Raw genomic sequence first — 24120 nt, forward strand, 5'->3', positions numbered from 1 at the left:
TTTTATTTAAATCCAATATATATAATGAAGGTCAATGTTGAAACATCTTTTTAAAAATTTTAATCTTATAATGATATACACTATTCATCCATGGTCAAGTAAACATGGCCAGTTCATATACTTTGATGGACACTTGAAAGATTCAAATATATACTATATATGCTTCATTGATGGGACTACTGTACACATACACAGCTATATATACACAACTTCTGATGGTTGTGCAATGATGTTGCGAATTCATAGACAGATAACCTAATCATTACGCTGTTGATTACTGATTAATAGAAGCGTGTCAGAGCTATTGTGAAAGCAAAATGTTGTTGCTGCTTTCATCCTTTATTTTACTCAACATGTGAGCAAATATGCCATTATGGAGGATATTAATGCACAAAATGGTATAGTTACTTTCATTGATAATTGTTGTAGTATGATTTTATTTTGATTTTTTATACAATTACCTAGCTATTACAACTGATAAAAAGTCAATTAGTCTATTAAGATATGCCTGAACATTTTTAAGCATATTGAGGACTGAAACAAGGTGATCATCTAAGCCCAAATATTGTGTTAAATACTTTAATAACACAGCCTCAGATCCAGCTCATAAAAAGCTACATAGCCTATCATATTGAAATTATATGTTTTTGGTGGTGATCTTATTTTTGTATCAGAGACACCTATTGGTTTACAAAAAACATTGATATTTTAGGGTATCTCACTCATCAAGTTCATTACATTTGAAATGAGCACTATGAAGAATGATGTTTTTTTATAATTACAAAAACTTCATAAAATTTAAATGAATTGGAATATAATGAAATTCTAAGCAGAAAGATTGTGGTAGAATACTAGCTAGGCTACAAATCTGAAAGAAGGCCAGGAGATGTTTTCCAATTTAAAGCACCTTCCTATATTAAGATGTTTAGGCACTGAAATCTTTCTCTCTTTTTTTTTTTAAATTTAGTTTACATAATTGACAAATAGATATATATTTCTTAACGCTATTTGTAAATTCCTTCATGTTTTTTTTTATGAATTTTAAAGCATTTATATTTTTTAGATAATTAAAAAAAAAAACAATCTTAATTTCATTAAAAAATCCATGCTATGTGTTTTATTTTGAATTAAATGTCAAACAATTTTCTAATATAGAATGTTTAATTTTTTTATACATGTATTTTATTCAAAACAAGCGGTTATATCACAGCGAAATAATAATGATCCTTAATGCTTTACACTGGTATGATATGAATAGATATTAATTGTTAAAACAACAACACCCCCTCCCTTTATCATATAAGTTGCTCCATCTCTATAGATAGGTGCTAATTAGGAGAATAAAATGGAATTCAATAAGGGTTTCACGCCTCACATTGGAAGTAAACTATAAGGAGACTGGTCTCCAAATGCGCTTTTATTACAAAAAAAATGGTACTTGGGTTAGAACCCCATTGGTATTTACGAGTCAGAGTTGATCCTTTAAACATTTTATTTTCTCTCTCTTATGAATATGATATTTGTCAGTAAGAAATATCACAAAAAATGAATGAATGAACCAAAAGAAGATATCTGTATTCTATGCATTGCCAATATTTGATAATGATATATACTTGATTTGCTTGCAATAGTAATTAAGTTATACTTATAAACTTGTGTTTGGGTAGACAGTTGTTTTAAGGATTTGATTCGTATTTCATAAATCAGCTGCAATCTGAAAATTACCGGTATCAGTGTTCTTTTATATATATTTGCTAACTTCCATAATGGCAGACAACCCCCTGTTTACATAATTAATTTACTCCAAATTAACAATAATGCATTTATTTGCTTAGAACTACTCAAAAGTTTCAACTATTAAGGCACTATTAAATCTTAGGGCCTAAACATCTTTACAGGGGCATAAACGTCTTGGCTTGGGCCTAAATCTCTTGTAATTCAATTTTTTAATTACCTTAAAAAAACCTGCATGAAAGAGGCCTACCCGGAAGCTGCCTTATTTTTTTCATTTTTTTTTTACTTAAAGTACTATATGTTTAAAATCTATAAGTGTACTAATGGAATTAAAATTATTTTTTTTTATCTCTTATTTTAGGTTCTCAACGGTTCTGTAAGTGCAAAGAGTGCAAGGGATCTTGGATCTCAAAGCGTGCCTTTTATGATCATCAGATTAAGTTGACTAACAGCTTTAAATGTGCTTGTATACCCAAGTTTGACTGGAATACTGAAATTTTCGAAGATGAAAAGTACACACAACCACTGTTCCAGGGGTCAGAAACCAGTGTTTTGGAGGCCATCACCAGACACCTGTACATATTCTCTATGAACTATGGAATGTCAAAGACTGCCCTTAACGACTCTCTTCAGTGTGAGAAAGCATCCTTACCTCAGCCAATCATTCTACCTGCATCGTACAAAGAGGCCAAATCTTTTATTTCTCCTCTCCTGATGCCAGTTGAAAAGTATGATGCATGCATCAATGACTGCATTGTGTACAGAGATACTGACCAATATCAGTACTACAATCTGAATGAGTGTCCGGTGTGCAACGAACCAAGAAAAACCAGAAAGTTCTATACTTACATGCCACTTGGACCACGGTTGGCAAGATGGTATGGCACATTCAACTTGTGTAAATTACTTTATGCTAATAAAATAGATGTGTCCGAAAAAGGTGTGCTGGATGACTTCACAGACGGCAAACTATTTCAATCATGGTTCGAACCTGGACAAGTATTTGGGGGAAAAGACAGAGAGTTGTGTGTGCCCCTCTCACTGTTCACTGACGGAGTAAATCCTAACAGGAATATTGTGTGTCAAAAATCAATGTGGCCAGTCATTCTGACCTGGATTACGCTTCCCCTGTCAGTTAGACAGCTCCTTGGTCCAATGCTGCTGATGGGAATTATTCCTAGTGGTAAAAAAGGTTCTGAGCCCAAATCTTTGGATCCTTATCTCTCCATTTTAGTTGATGAGTTGCTGAGCCTCACCGAATTTCCTGTGTATGACTCCTATCGATCAGCTCCGATGGACATAAAAGTTGCTTTACTTCAGTACTTATGTGACATTCCAGCTTACTCCAAAGTGATGCATTTGTCAGGACATGGTTGCCTTAGATCTTGCCCTTACTGTAGAGAAGTGGGACACTATTGTAAAAATCTATGTAAAACTATACATATGTCAAACAGACAATTCCTTCCTCTTGACCATGACCTAAGGCAATGTGTTGGATTTGCGAATGGAGAGAAAGAAGAAAGAACTCCAACACCATACACTTTGGAAGAAGAACATGCATTCCGTAAGCAGTATGAAGAAAAACCAAACAATTCTCAGAGGGCAAAACAGCAAAAACAGACTGGAGTGAAAGGAAAGTACGTATTGCAGCAACTTCCATATCACAATAAGATGCAGCAGATGTCACCTGATGGAATGCATACCATAGCTGACTTCATAAGCCATGTAATTGATATGCTAGGTGGCAAACAAAACACCATAAAATTAAAAGCATGTGAAAACGCATTCAGTCGCTTTGAAGAGGTTTGGCCAAGTGAAGAAGTACATGAAGAGGGTCAACCAGACAAACACAGTGTTCAACCAAAGAAGAAAAGGAAAAGAGACGATAACAAGGAAGTGTCAAATTTGTCCACAAGTAGCACCCCATGGTCACTTTCTAAAGAACAACTGTCCATTGCAAATGAAAGAGCATCCAGTATAGTGTACACCAACTTGCAAGAAATCACCCCTGGACCACATTTCACAAAACCTTGGACACTAAGAACAATGAATTCTAAACTGCAGGTTAGTTTTTCTTTTAAAAAATCTAGTTCAATTTAAAAGAAATCAAATCAGCTATCTTTATTCGAACTTCCTTTTTGATTAGCATTGATGAAGAACATGTAATTAATGAAATTGTAAATTGATTGATACCGTTTTTTTTGTCATGGCTACATATTGCTATAATAGTTTCAACATCCAATGTTGTTTAGTTAGTGAACATTTTACCGGTATAATGAATTGTGTCTAGATTCATTACAAGATTATTTTATTAATTGTGATCTTTTTTTCAGTTTGTGACTTCAGGAGCCTTTGAGTGGTGCATTAAAGGTATACTTCCTCCTCAGCAGGAGACACACTGAGTAAGCTGTGTAATGTGATCAAGAGAATCACGTCTCCTCAACTCTTCATTGCTGACCTTCCAAGTCTTCAAGCAGATACCCATGAGGCACTTGCATTGTTTGAAAGAGATTTTCCACTCTCTATGCAGGTAAATTATACATACATAGACTTTCCTTGTTTACATACATGATATATTTAGTAATATTTCTATATTAGATTCTGCAAGGAATATTATTTGTTTGTAGAAAATTAATCAAAATACAAATAAAACTGGTCTTGATCTTGAATTGAAGATTTCAGGATGTCATCTGCAAGTTTTATCATAATCTAATACTCTGTACATGTAAAAGTTTTTTAAAAAAGATTGACAACCTATCTGTTTTTCTCTATTCAAACATTTTACTCAACTAAATTCACTAGTACAAGTTAGAGTTGGGAATTGATTTTGATTGCATGAGTTACAATGCGTTTTGCAACAAAGTCATAAATATTTTCATTATTGTGGTAATATTTTATTTAACAAGATTTATATAAAACCATCTATTCACAGCTTCTTTGATTACCTTAACCAAGTAGTTTGTGAATTTCCTTAACTAAGTAGTTTGTGAATTTTAAACTGTCATTGATTTGGTCGTAAGTCTATTGTAAATTGAATTAGTTTTTTTGTAAAATGCAGTGTTAGACCCTAACTTGCATTTCATTCTGTGTGATTCAGAGTTATTTTCAATGACTTAATTACTTTTTTGAATTTAGAATCTTACCACACACCTCATCCACCACATTGTTGATGACCTTTCACGCTATGGACCCATGCATGGTCGATGGTTGTTCCCGTATGAGAGAGCAACTGCATGGATCACAAGACAATGCTTAAGAAAAGGAATGGAGGAATCAACGGTTATTTTTATTTTCAGACGTAAAACATCTCAATGTTTTAATTCAATGTTACATATGCAGCCAATCACATGTAAAAACAATCATTTGTATATAAAATTTGATGCGGGATACAACGTAAGGCTAGTCGGTAGTCAGACCTATCGCGCTAAAAAATATCAACTATTACAAGGTTTATGGTGACATGGTAAAGAAATTGTGTTAACTTTAATATACCAACATTTGTACAGTTTGTACAGAGAGAGAGAGAGAGAGAGAGAGAGAGAGAGAAATTGAATTAAATTTACTACATGTAATAGTTTACCCGTGAATTTATTTCCTAATAAGTTAACTGGCAATCCTTATTTCATTACCATTTTTTTATCATTCCGTGGCCCTGGTAAGAACATACACGACATATATGAAAATGTAGTAGTTTTATCCATCAATGTTTCATTTTACACCAGATCAATTGATCAAAGATTATGAAAACACATGTTTAACAACTGGTTGATTGAAGTTAAAGTTTTTAAAGGAGATTTAACATTTTTTTACTCGGTCAGCGGTTATATAATAGCTACTGTACATAGCCCTTCTTGACAATTTGCAGTGCACGGTAGCGAGATTGAGAACAATGAGGTGACAGGCACACGTGTGCCTGTATATATACACACACTTCCTAAGATCTGTATGGCCAGTAAGTGATTATATAAAAGCTACTGTACACAACCCATCTTGACAATTTGCAGTGCACGGTAGCGAGATCTGGAACAATGAGGTGACAGACACACGTGTGCTTGTATATACACAAACGTCCTACACAAACGTCTTAAGATCTGCATGCTCGGTAATGCTAAACAATTATGCAATATGTTGTTTTAACACCCCTTAATACCCCCCCCCCCCCCCCCCCCCCGCAGTTTTTCAAGTAAAGAAAACAGAATTTGAACCTATCAAACCTAATGGTAACAACATAGATATTGTAAAATCCGCCGGTTTTTTTAAAAAAAGGGGGTTCAATTTCTCCTTCACTTATAAAATTACATATACAATTGACATTTTTATTCAACGAAAATGTTATTAAAAAGTTTAATAATTTTTTATTTTTTTATTTTCTCTATTATAATTCAAAATACATTATTTAATACAATTTCAAACCTTTTAAGCTCTAGCGGGAGTAGGAACAATGGCGTCAGTAATTATCAGTACTTGTCAGTACTTCTCTAAGTTTTTTCAGTAACTTCAGTAAAAAGTGTCAGTACTTCTTTAAGTTTATCAGTACTGTCTTAAGTTTGTCAGTACTTTTCTAAGTTTCTCAGTACCGTCAGTAAAAACGTCAGTACTTTTCTATGTTTATCAGTAATGTCAGTACATTGTCAGTAAATGGCTAAGTTTATTAGTAAAAAATGGGAATGTCAGTACTTTTTTGACTTAGTAGTGTAATAAATATTGTCTGATGACTATTGAGGAACATGGAATAACATTATTGTCTCACAGATTATAAGCTAAAAAATCAGTTTAATTACAGAGATCAGTCTAAAATTAAACACGTTTGTGCGTAAGTTTCAAGTTTTAGATATGTTTGAAAACTCATACACAATTGTAGAAAGAAGTGTGTCATTGATCTACGAAAGCCGAGAAGGATCATTCGAGATTCGTGATTCGAAATACGAGATTCGAAATACGAGATTCGAGATTCGAAATTCGAGATTCAATATCTAAATTAACCAATCAAATCAAGGATCTGAAAATAGGTATCCTAGCGACATCAAACTGTTCTAAATAAAATTCATACGTACATGCTCTTATATACAAATAAGTGCTATGTTCACTTCTCTCTACCTAACTAAATAATTATTTGTATTTACTTTTACACAGAATATCTAAGTAGACTAGTAATAATGCAGTGTGGTTCGCGGATCTAAGTGATTTTTGTTTGCCCTGGTGCATTTCCATCTGATGCGTTTGAACCCTAAGGTATTTCACCACCAGTAATAGTTTAAAACCCGGGTTTATTCACCCCTTTTGTGTAAACATGCGGTTATGGTAGAGAACTTCATAAGCGTAGCTAATTTTTTCTGTAGGGGGTCCTAGGCCAATTTAAAAAAATTTTACTATGTAAATTTAATAAGCTCCAATTTTCCCGAGGAGGGGGTCCAGATCCCCTGACCCCCTTCTTTCTAGATCCCCGCATGAAGATTAGTACATGTATCTAAATAATCTAAATATAAATAATCTGTCCTGTTTCACTAATAAATCTAAGCATTACTTATCGTTTTTATGTATGCATACAGTGATACACTAGTACTATGATTATAAACAAATCATTGAGATATTATCACATCATACGGAATTATTAATAAATACAATTTTTTTTCCTTTTCCTCAGTAAACAACTTATAATGAGTCTTACTTTTGGAATTGTTTTCAATATAGAAGGATACCTACTCTCTACAATTAAAGGTAGGGATGATAGGGTACCAATTTGTTCACATTGCCGATTTCTTGTGCAGAGAACAGTAAAACACTTTATTTGATTGTGCATGAATATTTCAAAATTAATTGTTGTACATATATTTTGTTATAATTCATTCATTGATATATCAACAAGAAAGAATAAAAGCATATGTTTCACAGCTAAGTTAAGTTTCTCTGTAGTTTCCTACCCCCCTACCCCCCACCGCACCAAAATTGACAATAATTACATATAAGTCATACAAATGTTTACTTTTTTTTGTAAGTAAATCTCTAAAGATGTAAATAAGCACTGCAAACAAAGATGTGTGTATTTAATATACTACTACATTACACTTAGCCAGATAAAATGTAATCAGGATGAAGCTACAAGGGGCGAGTGGTGCAAATTTACCAATTTGTCGCCATACACACAGAACACCAAATAAAGAAACTGTGAGTGGTGTGTGGAATGCATAAAAGATGGCGGCAAATTATCTCAAATAATCAGTGCAAAATCCCACAAATAGGCTGTTATTTGTTACATATCGTGCAAAAACATTGATAAAAAATGTTATCGTCCCACAACATAGCCGATTAAGTTAATGTGTACATATGGTCAATGTACATGTAATTCTAATATACAAGAAGGCGGACGTATCAGGCGGGGATCCAGAAAATTAAATTTCAAAAATGATCGGTTGAATTACATTAAATGCTTTGAAAATGGTTTAATACTATCGCACGGGTCAAAATGCGTGATAGAAGCTATGCACAGTGTAATTGGAAACTTTCATTTTATTTAAGGTAGCTCCATACTCGTAAAATTCTCTGAGGAAAGTTGAAAAACCGAACTGATTTCTACTTAATAGACTTAAATGTCATCAACTGTTAGAAAAAATATACATGTCATCACACTTTTTGAGATGCCAGATAAACACAAACTAAAGCATATTTAAGCATTAGAAAAATGTATTTTTTCTGTTAAAAGTAAAATCTTGTAGGCAGAAATTTGTTTTTCTTGTTTAATTTTAATGTCAACTTTATCAGAAAACTAAAATTACAAATATATTTCAAAATTAATCGTTGGAATAAGAAAAACTATAGCATTTAGACATACAACTGAGAGAAAAGTCAGAAAAAGAGTTATTTCCCCTTTGCATAGATAAAATATATAAAAATTTGGAAATTAAGTGTAAAATTAAGTGCGGAAATATCTTTTACCTACCAATAATTCTAATTACATCCATGGGATTATATTCACATAAAATAAATAAAACTATCATGCACAATTTTTAAAGAATTCAAAGTTTTACAAAAATGTGTGACGTCACAGAACACTGGATCTACTTTAAGGAATGAATTCAATATTTATTTGTTTTATACGATATAAAATGGTTTGGGGCAGTTTACGCTTTATAAACCGCGATTATGATACTTCGAAGCGGTTTATAAAAAAGCGTAAACTGTTTCAAACCATTTTATATCGTAAAAAACTAATAAATATTGAATTCATTACTTATAATTTAATTTTTTTACTCTTCATTGTAGATAAAAACGGTCATTTGAACTTTAAAATGACGTAAACTTTTACAAAATTCAAACGTAACGTCAGGCGTATGGATACGTTTTTGACGTTAGTCTTACTATGACGTAGGCAACATTCTTTATACGATATAAAATAATTTTTTTAGCCAATCAGAAACCGCGTTACAACCAGAATTAAATTATATCAATATGTATGGAATGCCTCAACTGCCTCATGTGGGTAATCTTCATAATATGATGATACTTCAACATTACATGATGGTACTTCAACATTACATACTGATATTTTGACATTACATGGTGGTACTTTAACATTACGTGCTGATACTTCAACATTACATGATGGTACTTTAACATTACATGCTGATACTTCAACATTATGTGATGGTACTTTAACATTACGTGATGGTACTTAAACATTACGTGCTGATACTTTAACATTACATGCTGATACTTTAACATTACATGATAGTACTTTAACAGTACATGCTGATAGTTCAACATTACATGCTGATATTTCATTATATGATGATACTTCGAAGCGGTTTATAAAAAAGCGTAAACTGTTTCAAACCATTTTATATCGTAAAAAACTAATAAATATTGAATTCATTACTTATAATTTAATTTTTTTACTCTTCATTGTAGATAAAAACGGTCATTTGAACTTTAAAATGACGTAAAATTTTACAAAATTCAAACGTAACGTCAGGCGTATGGATACGTTTTTGACGTTAGTCTTACTATGACGTAGGCAACATTCTTTATACGATATAAAATATTTTTTTTAGCCAATCAGAAACCGCGTTACAACCAGAATTAAATTATATCAATATGTATGGAATGCCTCAACTGCCTCATGTGGGTAATCTTCATAATATGATGATACTTCAACATTACATGATGGTACTTCAACATTACATACTGATATTTTAACATTACATGGTGGTACTTTAACATTACGTGCTGATACTTCAACTTTACATGATGGTACTTTAACATAACATGCTGATACTTCAACATTATGTGATGGTACTTTAACACTACGTGATGGTACTTAAACATTACGTGCTGATACTTTAACATTACATGCTGATACTTTAACATTACATGATAGTACTTTAACAGTACGTGCTGATAGTTCAACATTACATGCTGATATTTCATTATATGATGATACTTCACTATGCGGTAGTTCTAAAAATAGGGAAGTTTAACATTGGGCTGTTTCTCTGTTTCAGAGATTGATATAGGACTAAAGTCCACTGAAACTAGTTTGGATCATGTCAAAAAGCTGGAACTACAAATAATAAAAAAAAACATTCTGCTTGAAAATATATGTTATTGAAAAACTGTAGATACTCAAATTATGAAAACCACTGCAAACAATTTGTGAGAAATTATAACAAGTTTTATGACATATGTGATTGCTTAAACTATTCTCCTTTTTTAAAAATTATATTGACTTGTGAACAAATATTTTGATACATGTACCCCCTTTTCTATTGTAATTTTTTTTATCTTCTATATCTCCCTTTTTCTCTTTTCATTTACTGCTATTTGTTTATCTATATATTTTTTGCAAGAAAACACGTTTTCACACTACACGGATAATCTATTTCCTTTAGATTTATAAGATATTACAATATGTGGAATCTTGAAATGTATGAATGTATGTCTGAAATATGTGTGTATGTGGATTTATGTGTAAACAAAATTTTTTAAAAAAGCTAGAACTGAAGAAGTACACAATACACTACAGCTCATGTGAGAGGATCTCTACTGAATAAAAATATTGTCGAAACATACGATTTGTTTTGGTGCAATGTATTTAGGCAAACGACAACCACACATGCAACTTAGAAGATCATGCAAAGGATAAAGCATTGCATTGCTGTTGAATCTGATTTTAGCAGTAACTGTACTGTTGAACAAATCAGTGCTTTCATTGCCCACTCTTTTACGTGGATCTCCAGGAAGAACCCATTAATCCCCATAAGTATAATCTACATGTAACATGAATGACAGAAGTATTTGTTTAGGTGCTTTTTAGAAAAAAAAATTAGCTGTTCGCTCTGACTAAGCACCAAAAGATTGGGTTCTGATGCACATTTTTTGACCAAAATTCCCTGAAGGACTTTTGGTACCCCCTGATTTTTATGCGCTGAGCCCCAATGAAATTCTTTAAAATTTAGAATGATCCATTTAAAAGACAGATTAATCAAATAGTAGCATTTGTTGAGTATCTCGATCTAAACTAGTTTTAGTGGACCTTAGTCCAATCTGATCAATCTCTGAAACAGAGAAACAGCCCAGTGTTAAAAACTTTACAGGCATCCACGTGTTCTGAGTTTTAGCGTATTTCGTTCCCTAGGCGACGCTTCCCTAACCCTATTTTTAGAACTACCGCATAGTGAAGTACCATCATATAATGAAGTATCAGCATGTAATGTTGAAGTATCAGCACGTTATGTTAAAGTACCATCACATAATGTTAAAGTACCATCATGTAATGTTGAAGTATCATCATATTATGAAGATTATCTACATAAGGCAGTTGAGGCGTTCCATAAATATGTAGTATTACCTATTATAACAAATGAGAGTATAGCACAACTGCCACAAGCAATACATGTCCTTTACCGGCACCACCTCCCTCCCCATAAAAAAATGAAACAATTGTCGTTTTTTTTGCTAAAATGTGTGTGGTTCAAGATTTTTCTAAAGGACATACCCGATTAGAATTGAAATAAAGAGTGGTACATTTAAAACTAATTTTGTCAAAGCTTTTAGATTCACTTGGTTATATTTTGGTCCATTTGGGTAAATATATGCACCAGCGCAGCTCTAATTTATATATCATCAGGCCATAAATTCAAAATATTTTCAAAAAATAATAGCTTTAAATCCAGTGGATGAAAGAAAAGGAAAGCAAGTCGAACTCAATGAGTGCTAATACCTGTGTTGAATGAATGGTACAGTAGGATTATAGGGTAAAAAAGTCCCGTCTACTCTTTCCTACCCTATAATTATTGGAATATTAAATCCGATTGTAAGAGTCAAATTAAAAATCAAGTACGGATTTTTTACCTGTTTATCAAAAGTAAAACTACTCATAATTTATCTACAATGCATCGTTATGGAGCTACACAGAAAGTTTTATATTAATTTGCCGAGCCAAATAAAAAAAACCCTGGAAAACGTAGAGAAAACAAAGTGGGGACATAATAACTGACAAATTAAATTAGGACTATATAGCCGCCCCCCCCCCCTCTTGAAATGTATATACTGAAAACAGATTATTGGCGTACAACATCCGCACACCATTTAAAGAAAATTTCATGTTTTTTTATCATTTTCGCTAGCTAATGTAAGACATCACAAATACCCCAAGCCCCCTCACGGAAAAGGAAATGCTAAGTGATGAGAGAGAGAGAGAGAGAGAGAGAGAGAGAGAGAGAGAGAGAGAGAGAGAGAGAGAGAGATAGTCGATGTAAATCACAGGTGCGTTAACACCGTTAAAATTAAAGCTTGCTAGTTGGTCTGCCCTACCCTAGCTACCTCCTCTCTTTTCTCGTTTTAGAGGCTTAATTATTGTCTATATATGCTTGTAACAAATCCAATCAATTTCAAATTCTAAATCAAACTGAATTTGACACTAACAAAACTCTCTCTGTGTCTGTCTGTCTGTCTGTCTGTCTCTGTCTCTCTCTCTCTCTTTTATATCGACAATGGCATTGCCATACCCTACAATACACTATTCTTATCTGGATTTTTGTCTTTGAGGTTGTAAATCATTATATCTTCTATGGTTTAAAACTTTATCATAACCTATATTTTGACATGTCGATTATTTTTTTGTGTTTTGTTTCATAGCTAAAACATTTAGATTAAACAGATCTTTCTTCCCGAGCCGATTTTTACACAGTTGGGGCGAATACACTTCGAGTTTGATGTTGCTAGGATACAGGTTTCAGATCCATGATTTGATTGGTTAATTTAGATATTGAATCTCGAATATCGAATCTGGAATTTCGAATCTGGAATTTCGAATCTTGTATTTCGAATCTCGAATGATCCTTCTCGGCTTTCGTATTGATCGGTTGAAGTTCAATAACATGTAATTATGTAATATTTCTTGTCAGTGTCTGGGATGAATTCTTTGGAATAAGCTACAAAAAAATACTGCCTAAACTTACACTGAAGCGTTGAAAATGATAACATTTCTCGGTGAAGTATAATGCTGAAAAATTAAATGGGGAACCTGTTTAATCAATGTGTTTTAAACAATTTTTTCATCAAAAAACAAGAGCCGATTGTTGCAGTCATGATTTAAAGTTTTTTCAACGACACTGCTGGCAGTTGGTGCAAAAATTATTAATACCACGTAAGCAGGTCTGAGTGGGCGGGTACTAAACGACCAATCAAAATGCTTGTTTTATGAACTGCAACTCGCAATGCAAATTGTTAACCTGTTACAATCAGTAGCGTCGTCACTCAAAGCATCAGTCCATCGGTCGCAGCGTATAGACCCTTGTTAGTTTTGATAAAATGTATGCTCGCCTTTAAACTTCCCTTTTAATCACAACACTTTTTCATAACGAAAGCCGAACTGAAAGGTTATTGATTATAATCGTTTTACACTAAATCATATATATTTTCAACTCGCAACAACAAAGGAAGACCTACTCGTTGCTTTGCAACGAACTCTGCTCTAGTTATATTTATTTTACATGGAATGAATATATCAATACAATATTAAAAGCACACAAATTTTACCTCCGGTGAGACATCTCATATATCTAAGGTAGCTTACTTTTTTTACAAATTTGACAGCGAGAATTTATTCACTATAAGTAAATGAGATACATTACTTGTATGAATGATAGACATTTGATTGATGATGTGTTTCACGGGTTATATTTTATCAACTGTCACTTCCGGTTAACAGCGTAAGAGTTCAAATAAGTCATATTTTAAACAAATTAACTGACTTTCTTTGGTGTTTCATCTAACCTAATAAAAAAATATGTACACTGAACAAATGTACAAGAAATTCCAGCCTCTTTCTCATCATTCACTTCAGTTCGTCTGTTTCCTGTCCCGAGACAAAAACCGTGTTTCAACGAGATCTCGGATTTAGCAGAGACATAAACAAACAAACTTTGAGGAAAGATTGACTTATAATTGCAGAAATATTTAAAATGTTTTGTTCGGCACGGCGTTACTTCCGGTTCTTAGAGAAAGTACTTCAAAAATTGACTTTTTCATCCTCGTTGTTTACATCGAAGTAACGTCTGGATATTTCATTCACATTAATTATTATATGAATTTTCTTTACCACTTTGTATTAATATTTGTTGTTACTGTTTTACTTTGTAAAAGAATTAGATTAATGATGTAAATATATTTCTAAATTCATTTTCGTTTTGCAAAACCACTCTGAAGTTTATACTAGAATTTGATTGGCTACAGAATGCAGGATAGGATAGGACAGTGTTTGACTTTATTTTTTTTATCAGTTTTCCTGCATCCTATCCTATCCATAACTCTCAGGATATCAGCAATGTTAATACATTAAATATGCTTAATGAATGCTCAATTGTTGCAAAAATTGATTAAGTTAACACTTTGTCTTTTTTATATTAGTTGCTGCTTATGATATAATAACTATTTTTTGAAAGAAGTACAAGACTATGACGATTTCTTATACTGCCTTTTGTCTAAATCACACAACCTTTTGAAGACACAACCACAAACGAATTTGATCATAACTTTCTAATTTATGTTAAATAAGGTACTTTAAATATTACTGGTTGAATTGTTTAAACGATAAGTGTATACATAATGAATGCAAGGAAACATTTGATTGAGTGCACTTTTGTATTTTTCTTATCTATCTAACATGTCTATGTATACGTAGGACCATAAGGTATAAAAGACCTACGCAGTTTTCAAAAAGAAACACAAACATGAGATTTGGTTTTTCATTTATTCCCTGCAATATTGCACTAAACGTAGACACCAATCGTAGATCATAAATAGTTCAATTAACAATATATCATTTTTGAAAGTTTGTACACAGACTGTAATAATGAAACGATATTTCTGTTTGACATAAAGAAAACGACTGTTAGGAAAGAGTAAAGAATCATCGTACGTAACTTGGTATTTTAATCTTTACTCTTAAACAATAAGCCAACTAGCAAATGATCCCCTTTCATAGCTTCCAGATACGTTTCTAAAAGATATTTTATCGTTCATTTCCAACTTAAGGACTGCAAACATCGATCCTTCAGAATTTCCATAAGGATATCCATCATAATCAGAGGCTCTAACTGACATTTGAAACATTTCTACATTGTTTACTTTCAGAGAAAATACCACATTTTCCCAATAAACATTGACATGGATTGCTAAGACAAACAACCCTGTTTGCTTTATAGAAAACTTCAAAACATCGCTTGAATATGGATCGATCGGGAAAACATGATATAAACAAAGGTAGTAATGCAAAGACCTTTCTTTGAGAACGGTGTTGTCACGAATACTTTGTTCTAGTTCTGGTACCTGTTCCAGGACATTGCAGGAAGTCTCATCTAAAAGTAGAAAAAATAGAAATAATGCTTAGGACTGAAACACTAATTTATATAATTATTCTTTAAGATTTCTTGAAAATCATTAAGCAAGTTGTAACCATTTTGAGTTTGAAGCATCTCCAGAATAATGTGAATCGAGTTTTTATTTTATTTTATTTCCCCTGTGGCAGCATGGGCAGGGCAAAATATGCAAAAACAATCTAAAAATATTCAAAAGTATTCTTTTCTACTCCCACACGTGGGGAATATTCTACTTTAATGGTAATGATGTCATTAAGTCCTCTTCCAAAATTTTGAAATTGATGACCCTAAGGAAAAGAGTTCAGGACCTAACTCAAGCCAAACGGCTATATCGTAAATATGTATAAAAGCTAACATCATCTTTTTTTCTTATCATATATCTTTGAAAAAAAGGTGAAATTGTCCATAAAGCCCTTTACATTTATTTTGAAGTTTATGGGCCTTGGGTCAGGGACTCAGGTCCTAAGGTTGATCCGATATCACAATTGTTACATTGCACTTTGAAAGATAACGCTCTTTGAAAAAAATTCAAAGTGCGTTAATTTTGGGACCACGTCAACGCTCTTTTAAAAAAAATCAAATTGCGTGAACATCGTCGATATTTAGTCGAAATAATATATAATTTATATACAATAAATGATTGTTTTAACCTTGTTTAGCTTAATGAGATATAATTTAAAAAGAACCCAATGTATTCTCAGCTACCACGTCAACGCACTTTAAAAAAAAATCAAATTGCGTGAATATCGTCGATATTTAGTCGAAATAATATATAATTTATATACAATAAATGATTGTTTTAACCCTGTTTAGCTTAATGAGATATAATTTAAAAAGAACCCAGTTTATTCTCAGCTACCTAGACAAACAGTTACTCCATTAGATTGTTTTTCTTTTATGCTTACGTAGTTTGACAATTTACATAAAGAACAACTCGGGGCGATTTGAATTATCCAAAATGACATAAACTGCATTGCCTAGCAACTGCATTTTTCTTTTTTGTGTATGCAAAAAAATTACTTCTTATTTAATGCATTCTGCTACGCCACTTTATATACAACAAAGTGTATTTCTTTTTTTTTGATCTTATAAACAATTACTCCATGTTGCTGAATATACGTTTTGGAAGGAAAAAGAGGGGTAGGGGACCTCCTGTCTGTAATCAATGAAATGATATACTAGTAACTGACCTGCATCTTTGGTTAACCCCAACACCTACCCAATGCCCACTCTCAATAGACGGTAAATCAGATTCATAAGTGTTAACAAATCATTGTACTATCAACAAATTAGGAAATAAATTCCAGAATTAGTGATTTAAAAACATTTTTTCGAAGTGCGTTAAGTGTCTCGATACTAAAAAATGTTTATGTACCTTCATAACGCACTTTGAATTTTTTTTTCAAAGTGGGTTAACTTTCTTTAACGTTCCAAATTTAACGCACTTTGCTCAAATTGATGTTAATCAATTTTAAGGGTTTTACTAATAACTGCAAATACACAAAATGTCAGTAACATAATTTAATACAAAATTTTTGTTGATAAGCTGATGCTTATAAACACCCCTGCGAATGTTATTGTCATTTAAATTTTAGACCACGTGGTTTTATTTGACCCTTTCAGTTTCGCAGTAAAAACCGTGCCTCGTGTTCATAGTCTATTTTATAGAATTTAGGTACTTGTTGTCAAAAATAAATTCTAGACGTATATTGATTTTTAAACTTATTTTTCATTAATTGGTGGATAAAATGCATGTGTTCTAGAAATAAATGTGACAATACAAAAAATAGGTTTTTTTCTGCTGTTGCAAAAATTAACATGCGTAGTAGAGATCCCCCCCTAGGAATTAATTTTCGATCCGCGCCTGACCTAGTAATAACATTAATAGTGAAAGAGACTATTATTACTATTTCATGCAGAATTTTCCTTGAAAATGCCTCGATATACTAAGTTTTTATGCAAAACATTCACCCATTATTTTTTAAAAAAACACAGTATTGCACACCACAAGCATCAAACATGGATTTGATTTTATTTAGCAACCCAATTTTTATATTTTCAACCACTCTACACGTGGATGAACACGAAGGATAACCCTGTTCTGAATATCATCGTTAAATTTAAATAACCGGTAGATGGTGAAATAAGACATACATCTTAAAAGATTTTGATGTTTTAACATAAATCAAAGTAGGATATGATATAAAAATTTACCAGTACTTACGTATTTTGAGAATATTATCCGAACACTTATACTTCCGCTCGAAATTTCACAGGAACTAAACAAATCTCGGTGAAGTCTCGTGAACTTTTATTCGAGCACCTCTGGATTTATTACATACTTAGCAACGATAAAGAAAACATTCCGAACACATTCGCAGGGGTGATAAAGCTGATGCTAAAAATCTATACTCTTATATTAAAATAATAGACTCGAATTTTTGGGCTTTAATACCGAGAAATCGGAAGAGTATTGTCTATTTTTTAATATATCTTAAACATCATTGGAACCTGCAGATTACCAATTTGTTTTTATTTTTTCTCAGTCAAGCTTCGCTATATAACAATCAACGAAAGTTCCTTTAAAAAATCCGAAAATCATCTGGATTTTTTGGATTTTACAATCTTGCGCATGCGCATTATATTCACGTTAAATCACGGGAGGCTATCTAGTTTATGTTTTCACAAAATCACATTTGCATGGATTAACTCAGAAATGATATTACAAACACGTGTAAATTTTCATTTAAAATTTGTCATATATTCTGTTCATCAAAGGAAATACGGGAGATAACTCTAACTCTAGCATTTAATATGAAATATCCTGAAAGTTCCGATTGTCAACATGGTGTGTAAATTCGAAGCGAGTAGAAAACGTTGGTGATAAAGTGTTGAATTCTTCATTAATATGAATAATTTTTTTAGGTGAAAGGTATTTACATTTACAGCCTGAAATCATTTGTTATGAATATTGTAACTGTTATTTTCGATGCGGCTTCATTAATATTTCAAAAATCGTTTTCGGAGCGGTTCTGCAAGTTTTATCTGTGGTGAAGGTCTGTTTCGAGACACACTTAGATTATGCTAACAAAGCAGAGTGTAGTGAAATTAAAAGCATTATTGTAGGCTTAAAGCTTAGTTGTGTAAATGTCAACATACGTAGTGCACATGTCGATGTGTCTATTTCAGTCGTAAATATCCGATATCATATCAAATATCAACCCGTGCATGCACTGGTCAAAGTTTAGTTAATCTATAAAATATAATGTAATAATTTCACATGAAAAAGATTTGATTACTTTTTCCAAATAAAATAAAAAATTTTATATTATTTTCTTAAAATTTATATATATATATATATATATATATATATATATATATATATATATATATATATATATATATATATATATATATATATATATATGCATTTTTGGTAGTTACCTTGATTTTAAATTTGTAAATCAACATGTATTATTATTTTATGGAAAAATGAAGTTTTCTATATATAAGTGCATAATATAAGTGAGTTTCCACAGACTTTATTGTAAAAATATTTTAAATCTTAAAATATTTGTTAAAAATTATATTCATTTTTGTGATGCAATTCAAATTGTGAAATTAACGAACAAATGCTCAGGGGACAGGCCACATAGTAAAAATGAATATCTTAATAAGTGTTTTAAATATAAGATAAACTAAATATATTGTTATAATGTCCACAATGCCCGCTTTTGAAATTGAAAAAAAAAACCATCACTGCTAATATGGCATTGGTTAAGCCTTTTCTAGGTAGGAATATCAAATTAGGCAGGTATTTCAAGTAATTGTATTCTATCGGGTAACCTACACCAGTCATTTGTTTTCCGTAACAGTTTTATATTTTTATCTTTACATGTAGTTTTAAAACTATTTTTTTGCACTGTATGCGCATAGCAATTAACTGTATGCATGTTGTATGAATTATTTTCATTGTATGTATTGTACATGAAACTGTCAAAATAAGATTGCTAATTTTAGACCTGCACGCGTACTTTCACCAAACATTTACATTTTTGCCCGTAAACTACAGGTATGCAAGTAGGTTATTCGAATCTTCTGATTTTCTCCCCCTCCCATTAATGAAATGATGTGAACAAACAAAAAAAAAGTACTGGCAACAGTCAGAGGAGGTACCGATTAGGGTTAAAACTCTACAATAAAGCTTAAAATTATGCAATGATTGAACTATCAGACGGCCATAGTACTCGGGTGACCGTTATTGCATATAAACCTCTTGTCAGTTCCTTTATATGTAATAAAAATGAAATAGAAGATATAACGTACCAAAGTTGGGTAAGAAAATATAACCGGAGGCATTGAGATAATAAAAATTAGTATAATTGTCTGTCGTTCTGTGTGTCCAGATTGGAACGCTATACTCCAGCTGTTCGTTTCTATTTTTCATCGGTAGATAAAATCCAGCTTCAATATTAATGATGTTTGATATATTATCATACACAAAGTTGTTAGTAATTATCTGCATATCGTTTGAACATCCACCAGATGGGCAAACTGCATAAAATGTAGGAAGTAAGTCTGAAAGAGATAATGCGTAACACAAATTTTCCTCAAATAGTAACTAAATACTAAAATGTCTGAAAAAACAACACATTTTGCTTTTGAAGCTGTTAAGAGACAGAATATGCCCATTTACTGAAAAAAAAACCCCAAAAAACAAACTGTTTGATAATTAAAAGCTGAAAAGTTTACCCGAATGTTGTTTCCATCCAGAAAACATTGTAAATGTTCTCTTCGTTATTCCTTCAATCAATTTTAAGTAAACATTATCGCCTTGATGCAGGTTTAAAATGGCAAACGAACTTCCACTGTAATGTAATCGATACTTTTGAGCTGTATGAGTTTGTATTATCTCTTCCCCATTTACTTCCAATGCTCGTTATACGATTCGATATTCCAGGTAAAAACAAACGTGCCGTTCGTCTCTGGCGTAAAGAAGCCTGTGTGTTGACTGTAACCGTCCCCAATGTTAGTTATGACAGTTTCAAAATGGAGTATCCCTGGGCCGTGGTCCGATTTCAACACAGCATGAAATCAGTATGGTCTGTTGAAATAGTCGCACACTATAAATAAACAAAATACAATTTTTTTTTTTTAATTCTCAGAACTGCATTGAAATGTATCTGTGCATCCATTTAATAATTTGATTTAATCAAGCTCATGACTGAACATACACAGTTTTGTATGATTGGTATTATGTCGCTTATTAAAAAAACATTATTGAAGCATTGTAAACATTAAAATCGGAAATATAATTGTTGCCCAAAGTCTTGGCCATGCCCCTTTAAAGGGGTCCTGCATTAAAACATATTTACAATCATACACATTACAATGATACAATTAGCATCTAAATATAAACTCACACATATATCAAAAATACAAGCACATTATTGTCTTAGTACATGGTAATATACATGTTACTGTTACAATATACATATATTAAAAAGTGAGTTATAAAAGGACTATTATAGCTAAATATTAGCTCTGTGAAAATACTCCTGAAGATACACAGATTAAAAATTACTTACTGAAGTAGAGTTTCGGATATTTTGAGAAAGTTTGTTCCAAAGAAATGTCGACGAGTAACTATTGGAACGTCTGTAATTTTCTGTTTTTGGACGTGGTAAATATAAAAGGTTTGACATAAAATCATTTGATCTGGTTTGGCGACAATTAACATCTCGTATATCGACACACACTAAGATAATCGGACATTTGGTTGTGTAAAACCTTGTACAAAACGATCACTTGTCTAAACATAAAATAATCCTTAACTAGCGTCCATGATAAACAAGAAAATACAAAACTAGTAGGAGTTAAAATATTACGTACATTTAACAATATTCTTGCGGCCTTTTTTCTATCTAAATACAGTTGGTTGTTTACATTACACCAGGCAGTACAACAATAAGTAAAATGTGGAAACACAATGCTATTTAAACCCCCCAGAATTTAGCCTGTTTCACAAATTCAATTGGCACACCACTAAAATTTATGTTCAAATTTCTACATTTTTGCAACCTTTTGGATGAGCCAATAAGCACACGCTGCGTCTTTTGAAGATCTATACTAAGTTTATTTTTAATCATCCATTCCGTACTTAGCTCGAGGTCTTCTTGGAGTTTTTTTTCTATCGTATCTATAGATTTGTCACTTACGTCCTGTGATGTGTCGTCTGAATACATTGTAATCGAAGAGTGTTTGAGACATTTTGAATAGTCATTTATATATAGAATAAAAAATAATGGTCCTAAAATTGACCCCTAATGGACTCCTAAAGATATACCTCTACAAGCTGTAGTTTGCTCCCCATCTACAGAAAATGAAACAGAACCAGATGTTATTACATGTATTACCAAACCAAGCTCCATTCTATTCATGAACTAGCCAGGCAGAATCTCAAGACCAGTGCAGAGCGCCAGAAACGTTACTATGATATCAAGTCCTGTAGATTTCCCAGACACCGTCCTCCATGACTCTTGTGGCCTCTCCATCCGTAAAGAAAGCGCTGTCCATTGTCTTTGCTGTTGGTCCAGAGCACTTTCAGAGCATCAGGAAGGGAAATTGCCCCCAGCCTATGTATCATCTAAGATGTCCAGTGCATGCCATCCTCAGGATCCTCCTCCCATCCCAGGTCAATCAGGTGCTCCGCCATTCCATGCAAACCCGAGGATCCCTTCTCCATCGACAGCCAGCCAGAAGGCCCTCTGCCATTGACAGCCAGCCAGAGGGCCCCCTATCATTGATAGCAAGCCAGACGCCCCCTGCCATTGACAGCCAGCCAGACCCCCACACCCCGCCAATGAACATCTGGTTATACTCTCAGGCCAGCCAATTTTTGCCATTCCTGTTGATTTCCGAGCGTCACCTTAAATTTCCAAGGACACTCCTGCCGACGAGCCAGCCAGCATTCCCAGTAAAACCATTCTGGTAGAATTGGCAGATCCAGAAACCCTGGCCTCCCTCAACGTACCAGCCCTTTGCACGGGACGAGACAGCCAGCGAAGCGAGCCAGCCAGTTTCCATGCCGATGCGATTGCTCCAGCTGTTCCCAACACTACTGCAAGCATTCCATTGCTGCCCCCAGCAAGGAGAAACTTGTCGGAAGTTGCACCATTTCCCATTTCACCAGATAGACCCAAACTCACTTGGTCACCCTCAGGCTGAGAAACCATGACTCCAGAAGCTGCAGGCGTGGGAGTTCACGGCCCTCTCCCTTGAGACGGGTTGTGTCATCAATTCTTCATACCTGACCTCATCCAGATCTGCCCTTCTCTGTAAATACAACCTCCTTCGTCTTCCTGGGTCAGCCAAGCATATAATGATCAAATAAGAAGAGACAGACAGGAAGCTTAGATTTTATAACTACAAAAAGCTGTGTTCTCTTGCGAGAAAAGGAGTTCACTTCATGGACGACAATCTGTTCATTGTGATGCTCGATGCTGCTTTCCTGCAGAGGAAACACCCCATGGACTCTGTCATTAATATTATCAATGCTAAAAATGTTTCACTTAGACTGTCCTCAATTCAGGAGAATTTCATTTTTTTACGTGGGGGTGGTGTAATATGATCATCTATGATCAATTAAGTTTTCTATTAATATTTCATTGTGTATCACATCAGACATGCAATTTTAGTTAAAATGCCTGGTATCATGTTCAGTTATTTATTGTTTACCTGTCAAAAACCTGTAATAGGCATGATTCACCAAAATATTATTGTTTACATGTCCTGAATTATCGTTCGTGTTTTGACACTACCCCCGTACTTTGTTTACATTTTTACGAGATCAATTTATGTTTTAACCCGTAATTAGATCGATTAAATACAAAATATCTGTTCTCAACATATTTATATTTACCAGATTAATCACCTTGTTCAGTTTCATGCCATTTTAATGCTCTTTTAGCGAGATAATAGTTATTTTACCGTTCACAAACTTCTCTGTACGGAACATTCTGTTTGACGGACCGCTTCACTCATCGACATTTATACCGAAAGCATGTTACTTTTTGATCATCCAATTAAAAGCAGTTTCGGATAAAAGTTCGCATCGTCTCATAAAGCAAGTCGTTCAGTGTGTGCTTGTTTTCAATAAGATATTCTGATAGACCACTTGCTGCATAAAATTGCCTCAGACACGCATTACAAAGATAAACAGTTAATTCTATAAATACGTTTTGTACAAATACATGACACATTCAACGTCTTTTCCTAATATTCTAACATTTATTTAAAAAAATACAAATTTTATATTTCATTTTGTGGTTTATTGGTAAAATATAGTGAAATTTTAATACTTTATAATTCTAGTTCCATTTCAAAATGGGTTTGTACAAATGAAAGACACTATCAACGTTCTCTTTAAAAAGTGAGAGTGGTTGTGTATGTGTGTGTGAGAGAGAGAGAGATATGGTGTCCGGATAGGGCCATTTGCGTTAGCGCGACA

General features: G+C 33.0%; 1 pseudogene; it reads left to right on the forward strand.

Annotated features, from left to right (window-relative positions):
- Positions 1-2079: 2079 nt before the first annotated feature.
- LOC128174741 (uncharacterized) lies at positions 2080-22838 on the forward strand (annotated as a pseudogene).
- Positions 22839-24120: the final 1282 nt, after the last annotated feature.

Source organism: Crassostrea angulata, chromosome 2 (assembly GCF_025612915.1).
Source record: "Crassostrea angulata isolate pt1a10 chromosome 2, ASM2561291v2, whole genome shotgun sequence".
NCBI lineage: Eukaryota > Metazoa > Mollusca > Bivalvia > Ostreida > Ostreidae > Magallana > Magallana angulata.